Below are 22237 nucleotides of genomic sequence, written 5' to 3'. Positions count from 1 at the left end.
AACAATTAAGTTTAGCGAGTTGGTACACAAAGGAGGGCTTTGAATCAGGCCTCAGGAAGAAGACATCAAAACCTAATCATTTCCAGGGTGCCTGAGTGGCTCAATTGGTTAAGCGTCTGCCTTCGGCTCAGGTCATGACCCTGGGGTCCTGGGATCCCTGGGTTGAGCTCCCTGCTCAGCGGGGAGTCTGCTTCTCCCTCTGCCCCTCCCCCCACCCGCCACCCCGCGCGCTCGTGCTCTCTCTCTCAAATAAATAAATGAAATCTTTAAGAAAACCTAATTATTTCCAGTAAGAAAGATTTTTCTTCAGGAGCATTTTAACAGTTCAAAGCAATATCAGGGCAAGATTCAGAGCACTGAAGAGGTGTGGGGAGCTCTGGAGGCGCTAGCTTCCACCTCAAATGTGAAAGGGAAAGGTGTGGCTTAAGTAGAACCATTATCTCTTCTCTGCCTGTTAGCTAAAACCAAATGCAGTATCTGCTTTCACCAATTAAAGCATCTGATGTGTTCTCTGTCCGTGTGCTGGGCATTAAGTTACTGCTTGGAATTAGGAGATGGGTTGAGAGTTTGCTCCATCCACTCCCTGCCCCAGCCTGGAATTGCATTCCTTCTAGGAATGATGCATTCCTTTGAGTTAATGAAAGATGGTTTTCTATTGTTCTCCTTGTCTCCTACAAAGTGCTCTAATTCCCTCTTCCTGAGGCTCCAGACTGCATTTCCACCCTTTGCACTGCAAGGATAGAATTTCATCTAAGCAGAGTAGACAAGCAACAGAGGCTGAGCCACCCGGCCAGTGCCACCTCCAAAAGAATGTTGTGTAAGAGGACCACGTGGGTAGGGGGAGGCCGGAGCCGAGAGAAAGAAAAAGAGGCTGAGCCTGAGCCAGACCCCATATCAAGAGACTATGTGGCAGGACATGTGCCCCCACAGAGGGCGAAGATGGGCAGCTAGAGTGGGGAAGAAAATCAACATATTTTTTAACAAGAGTGAGAGAGGCAACAGCAACCTTGGTCGTGGCACCTCCTGCCCTCTTGCCCTCCTGCCCTCCTGCCCAAAGGAGTCAAGTGAGGAGATCCCGCCTCTCATTCCCTCCCCGCAAACCTCGGGTGGTCCTCTCTAGGAAAGAAGAAGAAGATGGGTGTGTGAAGGCAGACACATCTCCCACCCCCACTCCCGCTAGATGGACATTGAAGTTTTGTGTTGTTTTGTTCTTGAGATTGAGGTTGAGAGATGAGGAGGACTGAGTGTTAGAAATAGGACTGGGAAGTTACGGAATTGGGTGGGACTATCAGTCAGGTATAAAGGGAGCCCACCGCCCAGGGATTCCACTGGAGGGCCCTGGGAGCGGTTGAACAGCTTCATGCTTACACCCCAGTGAATTGCTTTGCCTCCATAATTGTAGGGTTCCTTCATTTCCCCTAACAACACAATAACAAGAAACAAAAACAAAAAACTTTGGTTTGAGTTTTTAGTGATACACCATCCACTTCAGATTTTATTTATTTATTTATTTATTTTTAAGTAATCTCTACACCCAACATGGGGCTTGAACTCACAACCCCAAGATCAAGAGTTGTATGCTCTAGGGACTGAGCCAGCCAGGCGTCCCTATACCACCCACTTCACACTAGACAAACCCTGTCCTTGGCAAATGCCCTTCTTAATTTTTCCTGCCTTCTGCCTTCTCTCTCTTATCCTGCAGAAAATCTATGCCCCCTGCTGCCCTCTGTGCAATTAACTAGAGCCAAACTTATGTACCATCCAGGACACTAAAAATAAATATCTATATTTTCTTTTAATATTTTGCCTACTGTGACCTACTTTTAGCTCAGTTTCATAAGCAAGGGGGTGAGGTGTGTCCTAAATAAACACGGCATTGAATTCTGTTCTACTGTTTTGGCTGCATGGCTTTTTACCATAAACCAAAGTTGTTTTCTATAGACAGTAAGAATTTAAAAGATCTTCTGTGTCAATATATTGATATTTAAGCTTCATCAGGAATCTATTTCTTTGGGGACTATTTCCCACTGATAATTCTGGTATTAAAGACCTCTAGTTAGTGTCACCTCTAAAGTGCCTGAGTCACATGTAGAATCACTTACAACCCACCCACGTGTCTGAAAACACATTTTTCAGCGATTATAAAATCAAGAGCTGTGAAGATTTCTTGCAAAGAGAGTATTTCATCAGCTGATGTTATTTTAAGTATTCATCTTTAATGAGGAATCTACGAATGTCTTCAAAAAATCAGACTTAATAGGTAGAGTGTCACCTAAAAAAAGAAAATCAAGTTACAGTCTGAGGGTTTCATAGGCATTGGGTGATTATTGTTATAATTTAAATACTTAGTTTAGACAGCAAGATATATGTGAGTGCTTTAAAAATTAGTCTTAATATTCACCCTAGGAGTTGTTAATGAATACTTTAAAGTTCTAATGGGGAATACAAACTCCGGGGGGTGGTTTGTGAGCACTGAAGGGCTCTAATCAGAACTTGGCCTTGGGAGGGGCGCCTGGGTGGCTCAGTCGTTATTAAGCATCTGCCTGCGGCTCAGGTCAGGATCCCAGATCCTGGGATGGAGCCCCACATCGGGCTCCCTGCTCGGCGGGAAGGCTGCTTCTCCCTCTCCCACTCCCCCTGCTTGTGTTCCCTCTCTTGCTGTGTCTCTCTCTGTCAAATAAATAAAATCTTAAAAAAAAAAAAAAAAAGAACTTGGCTTTGGGATCTGTGGCTACTACAGCTCCTTGAACAATTCATTTCTGAATCTACACTAGAGGATTTATTCTTTAGCATAAGAGATGCTAGAAAGAACTTTCTATTAGTGAAATGCATGATTTTTGAGGTACGTGTACTAAACAGGAATCTCACCGTTAAAGGAATGGGGCATAAGTTTTGGATGAGTCCAGAACGGGGCTCTCAGCTTGGGTGATCGTTTAGTCCTATGCTTGCCACTTAATGCAGGATTCTGTCACCTGAGTCAATGAGAAGTGTGGCTGGACCCTGCTTTAGGACAACATGGTATCTGGTTCAAGCAAACATTTCTTGCAAGGTTCTGGTCGGGAGCCTTGAGCTCAGGGAGCATATAAGGACTCTCATGCTTGATCGCTAATCAGTGTTTGCAGATGGAATTTGGTCAGACACTGACTTTCATGGACCTCACCACCCAGTAGTCCTATGGAGGGCAAGAAGCCCCAAGCTCTATGGATGTAAATTAGCAGAGACCCCTCCAAGATACTGACAGTGATGTACCACCAAACTGGCTTAAGCCAGTGAATCAACATTTGGTCCACAAATAATTACCATGAGATGTACTTAATGAAAAAGAAAAAAAAAAAAAAAGAGGACCAAAAAGAAAAAAGAAAATGTACTTACAATGACAAAGATTCAGGAAGACTCATAGAGAAAAATGAGGGTTTTGTCTGCATAACACTAATAATGTAAATGAATTATATAAGGCTTACTACATGTCCCAAATTCTCTCTAAACATAAACATATACATGTATTCATTTAATACTTGCCCTAGATCTTTGAAGAAATACTACTATCATATTCTTTTTCTTTTAAAGTTGTTTATTTATTTTAGAGAGAGAGAGAGAGTAAGCGGGAGAGGAGCAGAGGGAGAGGGAGAATCCTGAAGCAGACTCCCTGCTAAGCGTGGAGGCTGATGGCGGGGCTCGATCCCAAGACCCTGGGATCATGACCTGAGCCAAAACTAAGAATCGGTGGCTCAACCGAATGCGCCACCCAGGTGCCCCCTATTATCATATGCTTAACTGCGGTTTACTCTCCAGGAAACGGGCACAAAGTATGACTTGTCCTACATCATGCAGAGTAAGTGGACAAGCAGTGATTTCAACACAGGCAGTCTGACTCTAGAACCCAGGCTCTCATTGTTTTAGAAATGAGTCTCCTTTCTGAAACATAGCCATCACTATGTGACCAGGAGCCACAGGAGTTTATAGAGTTAAAGAAAACTGGACTTGCTATAAGAGTCCAAGGGGAAAACTAAGGAATTCTGAGGTTTTCCTTGGCTTGAGAAAAGGCCCTTGCCAACAAGAGATCTTTCTGTCAGGCATCATTTGGGCAGCAGGGCTTCTGCGATGAATTAAAAATAAAGACCTGTCACTTGGTCCATGATGTGTATAACAGTTCTCCTAGACGCAACAAAGCTGCCGAGTGTTAGAAGACTTTGAAGAAAAAGGCAGGCAGCAGACAAGCTGTTTTTCTCTCTTCCACATTTTACTTCCTTCCTTTTCTATCTCCCTATATCATCCCATACTAGATCAACCGTTCACACATGTGAGGTTACCAATGTAAGTCACAGCAAAATATCCCTGGATGAAGCCATATTTTTATCTGTTCCTTTCGATCCTTTCAATCCCTTAGCCAGGGCAAGAGTTGGATAATCTTTTTTTTTTTTTTTTATTTACTTGAAAAAGAGAGAGAGAGTGAGAGAGAGAGATCACAAGCAGGGGGAAGGGTAGAGGGAGAAGTAGACTCCCCACTGAGCAGGGAGCCCAATGCAGGATGCGATCCCAGGACCCTGGTTTCATGACCTGAACCGAAGGCAGATGCTTAACTGACTGAGCCACTCAGGTGCCCAAGAGTTGGATAATCTGATCACTGGCACAGTTATTTGGTGAACTCTTTACCTGCAGCTATAAATCTGATCTTGTGCCTTGCTTTTTGCAAGTTCCTCCCTGGGCAGAGTTCTTCAAGGGGACAGAAACCACTGGCCCACAGCCGGCATTTTATGGGTGTCCTTTACCATTTACTTGCTTTAATTACTGCAACATAATTTTACCCACATCTCACAGAAGTGAGTGCTTGGAGGTCCACTCAGGGCCTTTTTCCATTTCCCTGTCATGGAGGGAATATGGTGTGCATCTCCTCTTATTTCCCTTTTCAGCCTAGTTCTGTGTACACTCAGGATCCTGGCAAACCACTCACTCAGCCACATCACAGAACTACAGGAAACTAACCGTGAGCTCAGCAGACTAACATCATGGCTCTAGGGACTGCCAGATCCACAAGATTTCAAGGTTCTAGGACTTTTAGGGTTCTTACAACTGTTACTTGGTAAGTTGCAAATTCTTTTTAAAAAATCCCCAATATTTGCATATATCAGGTTGATTTTATATAAAAATATAATAATTAATTTATTTATTCATCAAATTTGAATTGAGACCAGGAATTGAACCCAATGCTGGAAATGCAAGAGAAATAAGATATGGATCCTGCTGGTTTGTTGGGAATCATTTTGCTTGTAGGGAGCAGGAATCCAACTTAAAGTAGCTTAACCAAAAAATGAAATGTATTGATTCATATAACTCAAAAGTCTGAGCATAAATTTCAGGCATGGATGGATCAAGGGAGCTCAAATTATTTCATCGGGACTCCCTTCTCTCTTTTCATCTCTGCTCATCTTTGTCTCTCTTTGTGTGCTGGCCTCATTTTCCCTTACTAAAGATAGCCTTCTCCAATATAACCTGAACCAATGGCTATAAGAAGCTTCAGCTTAAGTCATTCTTAGGGATCAAAATAGTAGAGGAATAGAGACCCCCTCTCCCTCAGAATCCATCTAGCAAAAATCAAGGAAGATTCTGATTGGCTGCAGTTGATGGCATACCCATTTGATTGACCAAAGGTTACCTGCTTCCCCCTCAGATGAGGAAGGTTCAACTCCAGTTGTACAACATGAAATGCATTTCCCACACCGAGAAAAGGGTGATGGATAGAGAAAAAGAATAGATATTCACTGTGGTAGTCAGCCTCAGAGAAGACCCCAAATGAATTTCACCTCCTGGTGTTTATATCCTTGCATAATCTTCCATACTGTATCATGGCTAGCCTGTGTGACTAATAGAATCCTGCAGACATGATGGTGTGTGACCTTCAAGGCTAAGTCATAAAAGATATCACAGGCTTTACCTTGCTCTCTCTTGGATTACCTGCTCTGAAGGAAGCCAGCCATCATGTTGTGAGGATGCACATGCCACCCCTGAGGAGATCCCTGGGGAGGGGAACTGAGGCTTTCTGCCAACAGCTAGTTCCAACTTGGTAGCCACTTGAGTGTGCCATCTGGAAAGTAGATTTTCCAGCCCCAGTTAAGCCTTCAGATGACTGCAGCCGTGGCCTACACCTTGACCGAAACTTCGGGAGAGACTACCCAGCTAAGCTGCTTCTGAATTCTTGAACTGCAGATGCTGTGAGATCTGTGAGATCTGTGAGATCATAAATGTTTATTATCCTTTCAAGCCATTAAGTCTTGGAGTAATTTGTTCCTCAGAAATGGGAACTCATACATCCAGGCAGCTCATTGCCCAGCCTAAAGACGTAGACATCAAATGACTAACTTTAATTTGCGAGTGGGAAAGGAAGGTGGAGGAGATGTGCATTTTTATAGGAGAGACCACCTTTGAACTAGGCTCAAGGAAGAATGTGACGAAGAATTGAATCCAGGCCAAGTGAAGAGCCAAAGGCTCTGAGACTTGAAAGTGAGCTATATGTTCAGGGAAATGCAAATAGAATAGTGTGGTTGTAGTTAAGGCAGGGGTTCATCAGAATCCCAAGGAGGATGTAAAAAATATACAGATACTCAAATCCTAGCCCTAGAGAATCTGATGATTAGGAAACAATGGTTTGGGTTCGCAAGGTTGTTTTTGGGTTTTGGGTTGCTTGGTTAGCTGTTTGCTGTGAAGATGTGAGTCCAATGCAGTGTTTTTCGGTATGGTCTTTGGACCACATGCTACAGAAAGCGAAAAACATAGACTCTTGGAGCCAAAGCAATCCTAATAAAATAGGATATGAATGAGCAGGTAGAGTGAAGTCCAGGGATCTGCATTTTAACAAACACTTTGGAAAATTTTACGCATACTAGTGCATTAGTGTGTAAGCTTGAGAGATGGGCGACTTGTGGAAAACCCAGGAAAGAATTGTTTTGTGGAAATAAGGACAGTTTCAAGGAGGTGGCAGATTCAAAATTGGATAGACATTTACGCCATAATGGTGTAAAAATATGCTTAAGTAAAAAGACTAGCAGGAAATACACCAAAATGGCCATGGTTGTATTATGGTGGTGGCAATTGTAGATCCCGGGTTTTGGTTTTTGTTTTTATTTTCTGTAGTATAGGTACATTACCACTATAACTTAATGATTTTTCAGAAAGTTTAAGGAGCTGTGTTAGTGATGTGGAGAAGTCAAGTTGGACAAGGGTTGAAAAGAGGTCATTGGCCTTGGCAAGTGGGAGGCCATTGGAGACTTTTGGATGAGGGGTGGAAGCCAGATTACAATGGTTGGATTCAGTGAACGGGGAGGAAGTAGAGGGAGCCAGTATAGACCACTAGCTCAAGAAGTTTGGCAGCAAAGGCAAAATTTTAAATAAAATTCTTTTTTTTTTACAGACTATAAAAGTAATACTTGTTCATTATATAAAATTGGGTGATTCAGAATATTAAGAACAGAATAATAGTCACCCATAATCCCACCACCAATGCCAAACCATGTTAACAATTTGGTATATTTGTTGAACGTTTCCCCTTCACAACAGTGCTCTGAGGTAGAGAACGGCTCAAAATCATCCCCATTACTTTCAGTTGAGGAAACCAAGGCTCAGAAAGAGATTTTTTTTCCGGAGGTACTACAACAGTCCACAATAAAAAGTGTTGCGTTTCCGTAGTGCTTTCACTTGCATTTCCTGGTTGCTCTGCCCTCCCCCGCCCCCCACCCCACAGCGGAATTGGCCAGTCTAGCCCTTTCCTTGTGCCCTCCGGCTTCCTGAACAGATGTTTCAGCCGCAGTGCCTCTAACATTCCACGGCACCTATGGATTTACGTTCTTCAATCACCCACGAGGCCTGTTCTTTCTGAGAATAGGACCTGGGTCTCATTCATCTTGGTATTCCCAGATCCTCGCATAGCATTTAACACAGAATCATTGCACAATACTTTTCTGGAATGACAGGTAATGGGTGATGTTTGGTACAGTCACTGATGCAGTTTTCATTCTCAGTATTGCCTGTTTCTTTGTAAAGCTCCCCATTCTGGCAGCAGCTAGGGTGTTCTGCCCACAGACTGCCTGGGGGTAAGAATAACACAGTAGAACCAGAGTCAAATGATTGGCTTTTGACCTTCAAAAGCTCAGATGGGGTATACACAACACATTTAGAAGAGTGGCTGAAGGGCTGTATTACCCTTGACTACATATGGTCGAATTGGGAAGAGAGGAAAGTTGACGAAAAAGGAAACAAGTGAGATAGTGGTGTCATTTCCCTCTCAGGAAAGAGGCCTGGTGAATCCTTGGTGAATCCCACCCTGCTGAATCCCATTCCAGAATAGAGCTTGCCCAGTTAATAAAACATCCGAACTCTTCCTGCTTCGGTGTGGCATTAGAAGAATAGGGAAGGAATGGCCATGTGGAGAGTCTAGACCAACACACTGTCCAACAGAAATATAATTTGAGCCACATATGGAATTTTCAGTGTTTTTGGTAAGTAGCCACTTTAAAGAAAGTAAAAAGAAACTGGTGAAATGAGTTTTAATAAAATATTTTATCTAACCCAATATATTCAAATATTATTATTTCCACATGTAATCAATACAGAAATCGTGAATGAGCTATTTTGTATTCTTGGCACGAAGTCTTTGAAATCTAGGACGTATTTACAGTCCTAGCACATCCCAATCTGGAGGAGCTATATTTCAGTTTTGTGTTTGGCAGCCACCTGTAGCTGGAGGCCATATTACAGAGCACAAGTCTGGATAGTTAGACCTAAGATGGCCCCATGGAATGCCTAATCTCCCCGCTGAAAATTGGAGCCATCGAATATTTATTATGTGCTCAAGAATACATTGACAAGGCCCCAAGAGCCAGGTGACCTAAGGACAGCATGTTCCAGGTTGAGGGGAGCCTGATCTAGCACCGATCGCCATGCGCTGAATGGACAGAGGGCCATCTGCATGTCTCAGTGGATGCTGTGGAGATGGTAATCCAGAGACCCAAGACCCTCCTCCCACACGTGTTTACACTCTATAAACCCCCAGGAACTTGGACACCACCCTGGGGAAAGGTGAAAGCCCATCCTAATCATGATTAAGTATCCACCATGTAGTAGAATAGGGCAGGGCTCAAAGGAAGTTCTATATAGAAAAAGAAAGGTACACTTATTTTGTGGACTGAAATTCAAACTCACTACAAAAACAATGAATGAACATAACTAGAATTGAGGCTATTGGAAGCCCTATCTGCTATTTTCTTATAGGCTGCCAGAAGGTGATTTATTTTTTTTAAAGATTTATTTATTTATTTATTTGAGAGAGGGCATGGGGGGAGGGGCAGAGGGAGAGGGAGAACCCTGAAGCTGACTCCCCAGTGAGCACCAAGCCTGACTCTGGGCTTGATCCCATGGGCTCGATCCCAGGACCCTGAAATCATGACCTGAGCTGAAATCAACAGTCAGATGCTTGACTGAGCCACCCAGGCGCCCCAACCAGAGGGTGATTTAAAGGAGGTTGTGGCTGTTCATCAAGCCAATGTCAGGAAAAAAGGCAGGTGGGATGGCACTCTTCTATTAAAAGATACTCAAGAGACATAACAACCAAATGTTAATATATTGAAGTGTTGTATTGACTGGCTCCTGATTTGAACAAGTAAACTTAAAAGATTTTGAGGAAATCGAAGAAACTTGTATTTTAATTGGGTTATTAGATGATTGCTAATTTGGATGCTATTGTGTGGTTATGTAGAGAAATGTCCTTATCCCTTTGAGATGAATATAAAAAAATTAGGGGTAAAATGTCATGTTGCTTGTAGACTACTGTTCATAGCAGCCTTATTCATAGTAGTCCCAAAGTAGAAAAAAACCCAAATATCCATCAGCTGATGAATAGATAAATAAAATATGGTATATCTAAACAATGGGATATTATTCAGCCATAAAGTATTGACTCATGCTACAACATGGGTAAAGCTTGAAAATATTATGTTAAATGAAAGTAAGTAGCCAGTAACAAAAGACCATATGTTATGATTTCACTTATATGAAACGTCTAGGGCAGGCAAAATGTATAATAGAGATGGAAAGTAGATTAGTAGTTGACTAGGACTAGGGAAGTGGTGGGAAGTGGGGTTAACAGCTAGAGGATTTAAAGTTTCCTTTTGGGGTGATGACAATGTTTTCAAATTGATATTGGTAATGGTTGGACACATCTGTAAATACACTAAGAACATTAAACTGTGCTCTTTAAATGGGTGAATGGTATGCTATGTGCAGTATACCTCAATAAAGCTATTTTTAAAAAAGCAAAGAAGGGAGTCATGCTCTGTAATTTTGTTTAAAACAAGGAGCAAATAGGGGCGCCTGGGTGGTTCAGTTGGTTAAACATCTGCCTTCGCCTCAGGTCATGATCCCGGGGTCCTGGGATAGAGCCCCACGTCTGGCTCTCTGCTCAGTGGAGAGCCTGCTTCTCCCTCTCCCTCTGTCCCTCCCCCGCTCCCCCCCCCACTTGCTCTCTCTCTCAAATAAATAAATAAAATATTTAAAAAGATACCTAAAAAAATAAACAAGTAAAACAAGGAGCAAATACAGCAAAGTTAACATTGTTAAATCTAGCTGTTGGATATATGGGGGCTCATTATGCTATTCTCTCTAACTCTTTGTATATTTGAACAATTTTTTTAATGAAGAAAGGAGGGTAGTGGTTCCATTTAACATCCATGCCCTTGGGCATACATTTGAGAAGGCATTCCCTTGCCTTTACTAATTGCACAATAAAATGGAGGAAGACATTCCTCTCTTTTGCAGGTGACTGCAATGCAGGGGATTGCCTGAGGGACAGTAAATATTATTTCATTTCCTCTACTACTGATAAACTCTCTGGGGAGCAGTCAGGTGCTATCTGGAGAACCAGGCTCTGGGGGCTAACTGATAGAAATGACCCCTCACGCTTCCCGGCCACCCCAGATCTAAAGCAGAGCAGCATCATGGAAGAGAAATGCAAAGAAGGGAGACAGAGGGAGGAAGGAGCATTAGAGTTGTGTCTAACTGTAAGAAAATGTTATTTATAAAAAGAAAATGCCAACTGAGAGATTATAAGACAATTATTTGCTTTATAGAAATATTTCTAATGCTTTATAAAAACATAACATTATTTTCAGTAATATGTGCAAATACATGTAATGATAAAAGCCAATAGTTGTATGTAGTACTATGTTCATTGTTCCACTTTCCGTAGAGTTCACTCGTTTAATCCTCATTATAATCCCCATTTCACAGCTGAGACCACTGCAGGCTGAAAACCCGCACAATGAAAGGACAGACCGCAGCTTCCAGTGTCATGCTCTTAACTGCTACACTTGACCGCCCCCTTCAATAAGACACAAAAGGGCTGTTCCCCTCCCCAGAAGCCACTACTGCTCCCAGCTTCCTGGGGATCCTTCCAGAAGACAGATGATTCTTTTGCAGGCTCATTCAGGCCCATTTTTCAATCTGCAGTTTGGAAAATGGATTCAAATGCTCCTTTCCGTCCACACGGTTAGTTCTGACCCATAAACATTAAGTCCCACAGGAGAGGCGCGGCCTGTTAGGTTGCCACCTGTAGGCCCACAGACTGCGAACAAGGGGCCTCTGATTTACTAGGCTTCTCCCTGCTGGTCCACAGAGCCGTTAATCTTCTGCCCCGGGGGCAGCATTTGACAGCTCCCAAAGGTCCCGTGAAGTACTCTTTTCAAAGTGAAATTCTCAATCAAATAAACTTGAAACAGACTTGGTCTGGATCCAGGTACAGACCTGGACCCCCTATCCCCCCAGGCAGCAGTTGGCTACACTTCACTTCCTGGGTTTTTTGAATCCTCTGGTGCAGACTCCGTTTTTTTCCTTCAATAAAACAGTGATTTAAAACCTTCATTCTTCCTGTTTTAAAATTGTGCCAAGGCATAATCATTCTGTCTTCACCAAGGAGAACACGAAAATTAGCCAGGGCCCTGCAGCCGCTCCCGTGGTGGATTGTCAGGTACTTTCTTAAAACCCACCCCGCTGTTTTCTGAAAAATCTCTTACTTTTATCCAATCAGAACTATTTTTTCATTCCTCCTTTTTTCCCCCTCACTTGAAATTTTATTTTGATTCTTTCTAAGCATTCAGTTTCCCTTTAGACATTCAGATTATTCCCACTTTTTGGTGAGTGCCTACAGGTTCTCCTCACCTTTACCAGGGACTTCAGTGGTTTTGATAGTGACCATAAAAATAAAAGTTTTCCTTTTTTTCCCGTGAACTCTAACTAAAAAGAAAACAATGCAAAAGAGGATTTCTTGTGGCATAGTGGTGGGGGAAAGGATTTGTGAGGGGCAAAGGTGTACAGTAAATTTCTAATATCTCCACAGTTTAGATTCATAATATTTCAGATAACGTTCAGAACAACCATAAATAAGTAATGAAGAGCATTGCAGATCTTGGCCTCAGCCCACAAGTACAAAAGTTAAGGGCTGTCTTTCCACCTGATAAAGGGACCTCACATGAAATACCAATTCTATTGATTCACTCAGCAAATATTTATTAAGGACCTCCTCTGTTCAAATACTAATAAGGGTAACAAAAAACTTTATTTGGTTAGCAGGACAATTTATTTCTAAGACACTAGAATTCCAGATAATTAAGACTAGCCAAAAGGACTTAGTATATAAGATGCTGTGCAGAGTGATTTCATTACAATTTCACATTGTCTTTCAGCATTTTCCAGCTATAAAATTGTTAAAGGATAGATTTCTGAAAATGGTAAAATCATGACTCTCGAGCAGATATAAAATGAACCCATGTTAAAGATTTTACTTAATTCATTATTTAGTGAAGAAACTGGAAATACAGTGTAACTGGTTCAAAGGAAAAATCAAAAGAACCACCATTTTATATGGAGTAAAGAAATGTTGAAATGAATTTACATAGGGACACAAAACTGGCATTTTTCACTTGGGTGGGGGTTCAGGGGTATGGGGGAAGTCAATTTAAACTACCACACCACAATTCTACCACAGAATTTATTTGCATGACACCAGATAATTACTTTGCATTGCTATCACATATCTACAAGTTGAGTTACAAAATAGCTCAGTGAAAAGGTTGAATCAGATAAAGCAAAGGGTGTGCTCTAAGAAATACAATTTTTCATGAGAAAGACCCAGTTATCTCCTCTGCTTATTCTAAATTTCCTTACAGAATGAATTCCCCAAATAAAAAGTAAATAAAAATAAGTAATGCTATTCAATCAGTGCTTTCCCAGTGCTAGGTAACATGCTAAGGCCTTTACATACATTATCATTAGATGGATATTCATATTACCATTTTACAGATAAGATAACTGAGACTAACGTGCCCAGTAACCCAATATTTACTTATTTATTTATTGAAGTATAATTGACATACAGTATCCATTAGTTTCAGGTGTACACCATAGTGATTTGATATTTTCATGTATTATGAAATGATCCCCATGATAAGATACCATCTGTCACCATACAAAGTTATTACAATATTATTGACTATATTCCCTATGTTGTACATTATATCCTGGTGACTTATTTATTTTATAACTGGAAGTTTGTACCTCTTAATCCCCTTCACCCCCAACCCCTCCCCCTTCTGGTAATCAACAGATTGTTTCCCCAATCTACTATGAGTCTGTTTTTTTTTTTTAGATTCCTCATATAAGTGAGATCAATATGCAATATTGAAGTGAAAGTGACTGATTCCAAAGCTTTCAACAGTTTTCAAAAAATATTTAAGATGATGACAAAATTTTTAAAAATTAACATACAGTAAAATTGACATTTTGTTGGTATACAATTCTATGAATTTTAACACATATATAGATTCATGTAACCACAACCACCATCAGGATACAGGACTGTTCCATCACCCCCAAAATTTCTCAGTGCTCCTCCTTTGTAGTCTTATCCTTTTCCTACTCCTGGCAACCACCCTCTCTTCTCTGTTGCCATACTTCTGTCTTTCTGAGAATATTTAAAAAATGGAATCACACAGTATGTAACCTTTAAAAGAATTTTTAAATTTTTGAAATAATTATAGATTCACAGAAAGTTGTAAAAAATAGTATACAGAGATCCTGATACTCTTCACCCAGTTATCCCAATGCTGCAATCTTAACCTAACTATAGTGCAGTATCAAAACCAGGACATTGAACTTGGTGCAATCCAGAGCCCTCATTCCGTGTTCATGTTTTGTGTGCACTCATTTGTGGGTGTGTATACAGTTCTTGTACAATTTTATCCCATGTGGGTTTGTGTCACCACCACCATAATCGAGACACAGAACTGTTCCATCACTGCAAAGACCCTTGTGTTACCCCCTTGTAGTCACAATTTTTGGAAGCCTTTCTTTGTATGTTTCTGCTCCTTTTAAAAAAGACCTACTATAATGTAATTAAACAATTAATCCAATCCTTCTTTTTTTGCTATAGTGTTTACTTTGTTTTTTTAATGACATGATTATTTTTAGAAATAAATAATATGAGGGGCGCCTGGGTGGCTCAGTCGGTTAAGTGTCTACCTTTGGCTCAGGTCATGATCCTGGGGTCCTGGGATCGAGCCCCACGTCAGGCTCCCCGCTGAGCAGGGAGCCTGCTTCTCCCTCTCCCTCTGCCTGCCGTTCCCCCTGCTCATGCTCTCTCTCTCACTGACTCTCTCTCAAATAAATAAATAAAACCTTTAAAAGTTATTTTTGTCACATAGAGAGGGTGTGTTAAAAAGTGATCCGTCCCAGGTAGATCACTAGGCTATGTGGGTCATTATTTGGAAACCAGAATCTTGGACTTGCCCAGGCCTCAAGGTATGCAGTAGTTCATCACTAAAAGTGAGTTCAAACTCTCTTACAGCTGTTGAGCCAAATGGCAGAATCTTAAAATAATTTTTCCTCCTCAGTACTTTTTCAAAAAACAAATTTTATAATAAAAAGTATAACATGTTAAACCTATAAAAAATGTCATATTTTGGCAGAAATGGAATAAATAGACTCTGTCCTTAAGTTAAAAAAGACTTAAGGGGAAAAATAGTTTCCAAACCTATAAAATCTTAGTGCTTCCTTGGGGCTCTTTTTCTCCCCCCGATCTAATCAGATCTATTATTATTATTATTTTTAAAGATTTATATATTTACTTTTAGAGAGAAAGAGAGAGAGCATGCAATGGGGAGGGGTAGAGGGAAAGGGAGAGAGTCCTAAGCAGACTCTGCGCTGAGCAAGATGCCCAAAGTGGGGCTCGATCCACGACCTTGCAATCAGGACCTGAGCTGAAACCAAGAGTCACACACCCAACCAACTGCGCTACCCAGGTGCCCCTCAGATTTATTATTTTAAGGTAAGAATGACTGCAGACACTCCGTCTCTATTTTTTTTTTCTATTTGCTTATAAATTAAAATCAATTTTTTAAAAAGATTTTATTTATTTATTAGACAGAGAGAGAGACAGCGAGAGAGGGAACACAAGCAGGGGGAGTGGGAGAGGGATAAGCAGGCTTCCCGCCGAGCAGGGAGCCCAATGCAGGGCTCGATCTCAGGACCCCGAGATCATGACCTGAGCCAAAGGCAGTCGCTTAACCAACTGAGCCACCCAGGCGCCCCATTAAAATCAATTTTATTCATAAAGAATAAAATTGCTGCTTAGGAATTACCAGACTACTATTCAATCATACTGATTTGTGAGAGACTCTGCTTTCCTATTGGCCCCATCCATATTCTTCTTTGTTGTTTCTGTCACGAATTGATGTTTATTATAAATGTAAGGTTGGTTCCCACGCTTTGCTCAAGTTATCCCTCTTGCATCCTCTGGTCTGTTTAGCCTCTATTCGTGATGGCATTTTTCTCCTAATGCCTGGACAGAGACATTCCATTCAACTACTGATGCCATATCTTATTTGCAGACCCATGGGCTGGAATAATAAAGAAACCAAATACTAATGAGAGGGGACAACAAGGGGATGTTTTCACTTTTTCATTTTTATTGACTCTTTTTATATGTAGTCTCTTTTCTATATAATTGGAATTATAAGCCAAGATGTGGGCAACTTTCAGAGCTGACTTAATGAACTCATTATCATGACTGGATAAATACATTGTGGTTCTTGGCATCTGTCTGGCTTTGCCCCAAGGTCCACAGACACGGCTACAAAATGAGCACAGTACAACACTGCTCCTTCAGGTAAGAGGAGGATTCTCTATCTGCCCCTCCAGATTGACTCTTCACTCTCCCCCCCCACCCCAGGGTTGCCAGATTGAGCAAAACTACAGGATGAAGAGTGAGGTCAGATGTTCCCCCCAGCTCCTCCTCCTCTGGCTGCTGAAGGCCGGGTGGGTCCCTCCACGAAGCCACAGCTCCTGCAGGGGCCCGTCTTACAGCCAGACTTATTGTCTGCGCCCAGTAACTTGTCTCTTGACCCTCGGGCACAGGAGTGGCAAAGGCTCTCTCTGTTGTAGCCCCAAAGTGCTTCACCGTCCCATTCTAGTTTCCTTGAACCCTGAAACACCACTGAAAATAGTCCCTTCCTTAAATTCTCCTCAGTTCCCCATTGGAAAATGCCATCTGTTTCCTGTCAGGACTCTGACTGACATAAAATCTGATTAGTGGAGAATACATTACCTGTTCTGTAAAAATATAAATAGTAAATTGTATCCTGGTTTTTCATTTACATAAATCTACATCTATGGGCTTACAGAGTTTCAAGGACGTTGGCGCTTAATTTATGATGTATCTTCAGCTGAAGGGGAATTCTAACATCTCTGATTTTGGAGGCAGTGGAGATGGTTCTAGTCATTCACTAGTAGACATAAGTCAATAGTGAAGATGTCTATGTATATGATTTTGGATATTCTTTAGACCCCTTCCTTGCATAAATATGATTATTTGATATTAATGCAATTTTAGTCACTTAATTTACTTACCTTCTAAGACAATATGAATGCATGCATGTATAGATAAGTGTCTATGTGCGTGCATAAAATATAAAAAGAGTGGGGAAATGGTTAAATAAATCGTGATAAATTCATACTGTTGAATACTATGCAGTCATTAAAAAGAATGAGATAGGCCTGTAAGTACTAATACGGAAGTAGCTCCGAGACATTTTGTTAAGTAACAAAACCAAGATCTGGACACAAAATACAGAATCAAACGTTTTGTGTATATGTAATCGTGAAGAGGAGGCTGGGGAGGCTGAGCGTGCCAGCCCACAGTCAGCGCCTTCACAGAACGGAGAACGGTGCTCAGCTCCCTCTGCTTACAGATGGCAAAGGACTCTTGTGTATCTTTTGGAATGTGTGTTTTGTGTTCATTTATGCTTTATCCTAAAACCTCCCCAAAATGACAGTGAAGATGTAAAGAGGCAATACAGGGCCAGTAGAACAGAGACCTTGATAGAGACAACAACATTTTAGAAGGTTAAAAGTGAAGGCTAGGTAGTAACTGAAGTGTTAGAGCAGGGAGAACTGAAGCTTACGTTTCTGCAGAGCGGATTGCCGGTGAAGAGCATGCTGATTCATGGCCTGGAGCCCCTGAAAGACTCAGAAGCTACACACCTTCAAAGGAGGAGCAAGATGTGAGATAAACCTAGGAAAATTAGTTGAGAGTTTGCATAAGGAGCAGTTAGACCCCTTGAACTTCTACTCTACCCCCTGAAGTCCAGTGATTACATCCCCAACCCAAGAAGGAAATGGGAGGTTTGTTGATGGAGAGATTATGCCAAAGAGACTCTGGACTCAGGGATGATGCCAGGCACAGCTGAATGTGGGGATGAGGCACGGGACAGAAGACCGTGGGATTGAGTGAAAGGCTGCCTACCACAGGGTGATGCCCAGTCCTGCTCCCCTCCTCAGTCCCCAGAATGCTGGCAGGGAAGCCTATAGCTCTCACTCAGCAGACTGGATAACACTTCTTTGGAGAAGACCCAAGAAAAAGACCCAATGGCTTTTAGGGTTGCCCAGTAAAACATCCAAGCTCCACCTGATTACCCTACAGTGAAACTCACCATTGGACAAGCCCTGTTTGCATCATCGAAGCTTCCAGTCAGGCTTTGAGCACCTCAGTTTTAATATGAACTGGAAGACTTTTGAGGAAAACTTCTTACATAAAGAAAAGTAATGAAGCAACAGAAAAAAAGCAAACTCAGGAGAATCAAAGGCTGTGCAAGGAGCAGAAGAAAACTGGGGGGCGTCCAGGTCGGGTGGAGGCCGGTGGCACGGACCATGAAGAATTCACCAGAGGCAGAACAACGGACATCGAAGTTTATCGAACACACAGCAAGGGAGTAAAAGTGGGCAGCACAGCAAAGCAGAGACTGATGGGGCGGTGGTGAGGGGCTCTAGTTAGAGGGCAGAGTGAGGGAGTGTGGGGGCTGTATGGGATTTCTCCCCTTTTCTGGTCATCTTGGGAACTGTGCCAGGTTCTAAGTAGCCGATTGGTCAGTTAGGGTCTATGGCTATTTCAAGGTGGGTTGTTTAATGAGCCTGTTTGCCTTCAGACCACCATTCGGGGGTCGGTGGTCGTTGTGGGCCCTGTTACCTTGAGCAAGTTTCCATTGCTCAAGCCTGTTGTTGCCTGAAAGCAGCCTCTACAAAAACTTCAAACAAACTATTACTACCCTCTGAAAGATAAGTGATGCTATTGCATTCTTGGGATAAAAATAGTGTGCTAACGGGGTGCCTGGGTGGCTCAGTCGTTAAGCGTCTGCCTTCAGCTCAGGTCGTGATCCCAGATTCCTGGGATCGAGCCCCGCATCGGGCTCCCTGCTCCACGGGAAGCCTGCTTCTCCCTCTCCCACTCCCCCGCTTGTGTTTCCTCTCTCACTGTCTCTCTCTGTCAAATGAATAAATAAAATCTTAAAAATAAGTAAATAAATAAAAATAGTGTGCTAAGACAAGGGAATAATGAAAGAACAAGAAAGAGCTTTAGAAATTAAAAATATGTTGATTTAAATAAAAAATGGAATAGAGCAGTTGAAAGATAAAGTTGAAGAATCTCTCAAAAGTAGGACAAAAAAGGAAAGGGAAGAAAAGAAGGGCAATTCAAGAGGTTCAGTATCTGCTTAATAGGGATTTCAAGAAGAGGACAAAGAGAGAGGCAGAAATTGTCAGATACTGTATGAGTTTGGGTTCTCCAGAAAAACAGAACCGATAGTATAGATACATACAAATGTAATATATTTATTATAAAGAATCAGCCTACTTGAATATGGAGACCAGTTAGTCCCAAGATCCGCAATCCACGAGCTAGAAAACCAGGAGAGCCAACGGTAGAGCTCCAGTTCGAGTCTGAGTCCAAAGACAGGAGAATACCAACAGCCCAGGTGGTAGGCAGTCAGGCAGAGAAAATGAATTCCTTTAATATAACATTTTCTTCTGTCCCTAGAGTTCCAGTGGAATTGAACGAGGCCTACCGACACTGCTGAGGGCAATCTGCTTTACTCAGTCTACTGATTCAAATGTTAATCTCACCCCGAAACACTCACAGACACACCCAGAATAATGTTTAACCACGTATGTGGGCACCTGTGGCCCAGCCAAGCTGACACATAGAATGAACCATCAATAGATAGAGGAACACAGCCCAGAATAAAGGATGGGAAGGGTCCCATTAAGATGGAGAAATGAAAATGACCCATACCCAGGCACAGCATGGTAAAATCCCCAGTAAGGATAAAAAAAATTTTAAAGCTTCCAGAAAGAAAAAGAAAGGTCATGAGGAAATAGAGTAGCACTGAACTCTTAAGACCGGAAGCTGAAAGCTAATGAAGCAATGCCTTCAAAATTCTGAAGGAATATCTTTCCAATCCAATTCTCTGCTCAGCTAAACGATCAAATATGAAGATAGGAAAAAAGATGTTTTCAAACAGGCAAATCTCAAAACCTTTGCTTTCTTTACATCTTTTTTTTTCCCCCAGGAATCTTTTGGAACATGTATTCTACCACAGGACAAGAATAAGCCAAGAAAGGGCGCCTGGGTGGCTCAGTTGGTTAAGCATCTGCCTTCAGCTCAGGTCATGATCCCAGGGTCCTGGGATCGAGTCCCGCATCGGGCTCCCTGCTCTGCGGAGAGCCTGCTTCTCCCTCTCCCACTCCCCCTGCTTGTGTTCCCTCTCTCGCTGTGTCTCTCTCTGTCAAATAAATAAATAAAATCTTTAAAAAAAAAAAAAAGAATAAGTCAAGAAAGAGGAAGATGTGAGTAAGGAAACAAGAATCCCAACAAAGGAAAGAGGCAAATTGAATTTCTAGAGTCATGATGAAGAAAATACGAGGCTGACAAAATTTAGCAGTTCTAGAGATCAACCAGTCCTGTTAGAAACAGAAGGATGGAAGGATCTAAGAGAGATGTCTCCATTAAAAGCAAAAAACCCCAAAAACAAAACCTACAAGAAAACTTGAGGTGTTTGACAATGTTGCTGGGAAGAGAATTGGAGAAGTACAAGAAAAATTATACACACACGCACACACAATCTCCATTCACACATACAAAAACAAAACAAAATGATTAAATAAGCAATATTAGCTCCTGGAAAAATAAAAAATATATATAAAAAAGAAATGTATACAAAGCATTGCTTACTTGTAATCAATATTTGCATTATTCTGTTATAAAAACTGAAAATTCATTTAAGACAAAATTATGATTAAAATACACGGGGGTGAGGGCGCCTGGGTGGCTCAGTTGGTTAAGCGACTGCCTTCGGCTCAGGTCATGATCCTGGAGTCCCTGGATCGAGTCCCGCATCGGGCTCCCTGCTCGGCGGGGAGCCTGCTTCTCCCTCTGACCCTCCCCCCTCTCATGTGCTCTCTGTCTCTCTCATTCTCTCTGTCTCAAATAAATAAATAAAATCTTTAAAAAAAAAAAAAATAAATAAATAAAATACACGGGGGTGAGGGGAGAAGAGCATGCGTGTGTGTGTGTGTATGTGTGTGTGTAGGAGTGGTAAAAGGATATTGTCCTTATCTTCCGTAGTGTGAAGTGAGTACATAATGTCTAAAATTGTTTAATAGTATATAGCAGCATAAAGTTATTATTAAAACTAAGGAGTAAAGTATAAGAGGAGAAACAGGTATTGAATTAAATGTTGCCTCTGCCTTTGGGGGAATCTAATTCTGGGGACAACTACTGTTTTTTTGTTGTTGCTGTTTATTATAAATTTGGTGGTATTAGTTGATCTTCCAAAACACATCTGGGTATCTTTTTGTTGCCCGAAATATTTTTATAACCAAAAGAAATTGTGTACAAGGTGATACAAAGCATATTTGTGTTAAAGGTTTTCTTAAGCTTTCTGGAATAGGTCGAGTCTAGACAAACAAGACAACTTGATACTAATTATCTACTAGTTATTAATCACTATTTTCCTAATTCAAATCGCTAAATACATTAGGATATATACTTTATTGTATTATTTAGAAAACATTTCTATCAAAGTAAAAATTTTCTATTGTAGGGTAGGAAAAAAAATCCTTTTCTTCAACCCTAAAAACACAGATTAGCAAGAGAAAAGCATATACATTTATTTAATCTTAATATTATGTAATGCAGGAGCCTTCATAAGGAAATGAGGATCCCAGGAAATCACTAAACCTGAGTGGTTTTATTCTGAGTTTGAGGAAGAGTGGAAAGTCTGGAAAAATGTGGGAGGGTGAAAGTGTACAAGTTGAGTGTACTAAACTGGGGGAAACTTAGCAATACCTGTTTGGATTCCTCTCAGAGTCCCTTTGTTTTTTTTTTTTTTTTTTTAGACTGGAGTGGGGGCAGGAGGAGCAGAGGAAGAGAGAGAATCTTAAGCAGGCTCCACACCCAGCGCAGAGCCCAATGCCGGCTTTAATCTCACAGCCCTGAGATCATGACTGAGCTGAAATCAAGAGTCAGACATTTGAGCACCCAGGTGCCTCTTCCTCTGTCTTTGAAGGAAAGGATGCTCCTTTTCTGTGGGTATAGGGCTTCTCATATGAGGGTCTTTTGTTTTTGTTTTTTTTAAAGATTATTTATTTGAGAGAGCAAGAGCGTGAACACGAGCAGGGCGGAGGGGCAGAGGGAGAGGGAGACATAGACACCCCACTGAGCAGGGAGCCTGACATGGGGCTCCATCCCAGGACCCTGGGATCATGACCTGAGCTGAAGGCAGACGCTTACCCGACTAACCCACCTAGGTGCCCTCATATGAGGGTTTTATGACCTAATGCAGGGCAGAAGGGAAGATCAAAGCACCTG

General features: G+C 41.6%; 1 non-coding gene across 1 annotated transcript; it reads left to right on the top strand.

Annotated features, from left to right (window-relative positions):
* Nucleotides 1-438: 438 nt before the first annotated feature.
* LOC123324521 lies at nt 439-630 on the top strand. The gene has a single exon (XR_006539877.1). It is a non-coding gene; the product is annotated as a U2 spliceosomal RNA (small nuclear RNA).
* The last annotated feature ends 21607 nt before the right edge of the window (nt 631-22237 follow it).

Source organism: Neomonachus schauinslandi, chromosome 3 (assembly GCF_002201575.2).
Source record: "Neomonachus schauinslandi chromosome 3, ASM220157v2, whole genome shotgun sequence".
NCBI classification, from domain to species: domain Eukaryota; kingdom Metazoa; phylum Chordata; class Mammalia; order Carnivora; family Phocidae; genus Neomonachus; species Neomonachus schauinslandi.
This window is presented reverse-complemented; position numbering and strand designations above follow the sequence as displayed.